Raw genomic sequence first — 3,761 nt, forward strand, 5'->3', positions numbered from 1 at the left:
CAAGGAAGTTAGAAGAAGGAGCACTGTTGTGCAATATTGGAAAAAAGAGAAGGAGGCGCTTATAATTTGGTTAAAGAGTGCGATATCTCATAAGGTTTTATTCATTCATTTAATCAGTTTTATTCTCAGAAGGTTTCACTGGTTCGTCTTCTTCAGATTTATTATCGAAAAGTTAGGGTTCGTTTTGTTTATACAGGTGTAGTCTTAAGATCAACTCGTATTTTCTGATCTTAAGTGTTCTTTGTGTTTTGTTGTTGAATCTGTATAAACAATTGGGGGTGTAATAAAATTGGTTTGGGTATTTCGTGTGTAAATCCATGGTTGCTGACATGGTATCAGAGCTTTTATGGTTCTTGATACACGTTCACATCTCAATTCTTGAGATTAAGGTTTCTAGGATTTAGGGCTAATTGATTTTCTTTATCTGAGATCGATTCAAATCGTGTAAACAATTTCGTTGAGTTTTCCGCTGCATTGTATCACCGACAAAGAGTAGAACCCTAATTCTTGTTCATGAACGTGTTTCTCTGTTGTTCGTGCAAGATTCTGGAAATAGATTGCATCGTCCCTTGTTTGCAGTTCTTAGCAACCGGTTTCTGAGTAAAATACTGGGAGATGTTTGGGTTGTCCTGTTAAATTTCTTGAGCAATCTGAGTACATTGGTCAATACCTTGATCTTCTTCGCCTTTTCGACCACGATGGATTGCCTCCAAAAGCCAACTACTTGTTTCTTGGTGATTATGTCGACCAAGGCAAACAAAGCCTTGAAACTATATGTCTTCTTTTAGCCTACAAGATTAAGTACCCGGATAACATCTTTCTACTGCATGGAAACCACGATTGTGCTTCAATAAACCGCGTATACGGCTTCTATGACGAGTGTAAAAAAAAGATTTAATGTTAAGTTATGGAAGGTCTTTGGAGATTGCTTCAATTGCTTGCCTGTTGCAGCTTTAATTAGTGACAAGATTTTGTGTATGCATGGTGGTCTTTCGCCTGATCTTAATGATTTGGATCAAATTAGAGAGTTGACCCGTCCTACTGATGTGCCCGATAACGGTCTGCTTTGTGATCTTTTGTGGTCTGACCCGCATCAAGAAGTCAAAGGGTTGTAGAGGACGGGTACGAATTTTTTGCATACAAGCAGCTTGTAACTGTGTTTTCCGCTCCTAATTATTGTTGTGAGTTTGACAATGCGGGTGCTTTTATAAGTGTTGACGGCAATCTATTGTGTTCCTTTCGAATATTAAAGCCCGCAGAAAAGAAGCCAAGGTCAAAATCTATGATTAATCTGTTTGGGATGTCCAGCAGCAGCTAATCATTGTTACATTCCAGCTGAAGTTGAGGACAATCTATACTACCGATTGACAAAATAGTGTCAAGAAATTAAGAAAACGTTAATAGTTCAGTTTTGAATATAAATTGATGCCCTCTGTAATGGTTAGATGAAAAGAAGATCAGAAAAGACACCAGTGGCGAAGGAGCACATGGACCGAAGAGCGCCCAAATTTAAACAAGTGTTCCACGTTGAGTTCAGATAAAATTATGACTGCATTTCTTTATTTTTCTGCCATTTATTTGGATTTAAGATACTTTCCTTTGATCTTTACTTCTCTGTAAATCCAAGGAGGAAATGGTACCAGTTTTTTCTTTGTCGTCACCAAGGGCTTTTCAACAAGGAAAATACGGGCCGTTGAATGATGTGCGGCTGCTTCTGAAATCAAGAATTTGAGCAAGGCGTTTGATATTTTGTGGCTATTGTGAAGATTATTATTGTTGCTGATTCTTTTCATGGGTGCTATGGCACTCAAGAAATGAAGTTATTGAATGGTTCGTGTTTCTTGTCTCTTTTCTTAGCTGCCATTCAGATTACTATAAGTTTTCGTTTCTTTGTCATTTATTTGATTAAGTTTTCTATGGTATTCCTTGGTTGTAAGATCACGTAGGACTAGACATCTATGAATTAAGGGCAATACTGTCTTGTGTGTGCTGCTATTATTTGGAGTTTGTCTAACTTCTATGTTATATTTGTTTTAGGAATTAAGTTGGGGTGTTGACTTTCCAAGTTTGTTGTGGTTCTCTTTGTTTTTCCCTAAATAATAATAATAATAATAATAATAATAATAATAATAACAGTTAAAAAATCAACTTCATATTTGTGAATCTGAAGTCAGTTGTCAAGAGAAGATTGGTGACCTTGTTTCTTTGTTTATTTTTTTCAAAAAGTGTTAGAGTTAGTAAAGACTGGAAGTTGTCTTAAGTCCGTCTTGTATCCTTGTTAGGATGAAAGGCTGGTCTTGGTTCTTGTTTTGAAATAAATGTTCTATCTTGATTACAAAGATAATTTCATTTTATTATTATTTGTATTTTCCATGAATTGCATTAGATGAAACTTGAAGTATATCTTTGAACGTATGGTATAATTTCTCATATGATCCAAGATTTTGGTTTTTTGTTTTTTATGGGTTACATTTTACAATATGTCTTAAATATATCTTCGTGCAAATTTTTTATGGAGTTAAATCTCTAATTTGTGCATGCACATTTTGTGTTAACTCAAATAGTTTGTATGTCAATTAAGGAAAATGATAGCCTTATCAAGATTGAGGGGGCATTCAAGTATGTCTTTATCAATCTTGATGTTGTATCTTTATTAATTTTCTATCATATTTTGTTTGTTTTCAAAATTAATAAGAAAAAAAAACTAAGAAAAGGGAAGAAACTTGTTTGCTAAACATTATTTTTTAAAACAAACTATAAATAGAAAAGGTATTATGTTCTTTGAATATTCACATGGTTTTTTTCCGACTTAAAGATGGTTTCTAATTGAATATAAATGGTTCTTTGTCTTGTTTTCTATCTAATTGGCTTAAGGATGGTTTCTTAAATTTGTCATTGCCTTTGTTCGATGAACTGTATGATTCATGAACTTCATGCGTATTTTAGCCATTTAGCCAGGTGTGGTTTACAAGGTTTTTAATATTTTTGATAGAACTATGTACTTTTATATCTTGTTTTTATAAACAATTAGAAGTTGTCTTGGCTATAAATTCTTTTCAAATGTAGAATCATATGACTCTTATTTTGTTGTCTAATTACTCGAATCGTGCAATTCACGTTTTTTAACTAGTAGTATTGTCAAGATTATTCTTAAAATTTCTGACCGCCATTTCTGTTTTTCGCATGTGCGAATTATCTTTAATCTGATTGCAAGTCGTGTGGTTTGTATTTAATCAGATATTTTGGCTGCATCTTTCTTGTCTGATATAGCTTATGTCTCTTGAATCTTGTGATTCAGTTTATATGTGAAGTTGTAAAAGTTTTTTGATCAAATCAAAATCAGTCTTTATGTTCTTCAATTGTCTTGTGTTCAGATATGTTATCTGACTTCTTAAAAGCCGTGTGGTTTTTTATCTTTCAAATCAGATATGTTTCTGATTATCTTTTGAATCTTATGATTCGTTGTCCGTGAAGTCGTAAAAGTTTTTGCTTGATTCAAATTAATCTTTATGTTCTTTACAAATTCTCTTATGAAATATTTCTTGTAAAGTTGTAAAAGTTTTTGATCAAGTCAAATTAGTCTTTAAGTTCTTCACATTTCATATCTTCAGATGTGTTCTAAGTTCTTTAAAGTCATGTGGCTTTTATTTTCTTATCGGATATGTTTTTGATAGTCTTATGGAATCTGATGATTCTTTGTTGTTCTCTGTTCTCTCTGTATGTAGTGTTACAGAAGGTTTGTGTATGTCTTATAACATGCC

General features: G+C 33.2%; 1 pseudogene; it reads left to right on the plus strand.

Annotated features, from left to right (window-relative positions):
- The first annotated feature begins 317 nt into the window (after positions 1–317).
- On the plus strand, positions 318–1,318 carry LOC143544897 (serine/threonine-protein phosphatase PP1 isozyme 2 pseudogene; annotated as a pseudogene).
- The last annotated feature ends 2,443 nt before the right edge of the window (positions 1,319–3,761 follow it).

Source organism: Bidens hawaiensis, unplaced genomic scaffold (assembly GCF_021521415.1).
Source record: "Bidens hawaiensis isolate Kalapana, Puna unplaced genomic scaffold, B.hawaiensis_p1.1 tig00000904_1, whole genome shotgun sequence".
NCBI lineage: Eukaryota > Viridiplantae > Streptophyta > Magnoliopsida > Asterales > Asteraceae > Bidens > Bidens hawaiensis.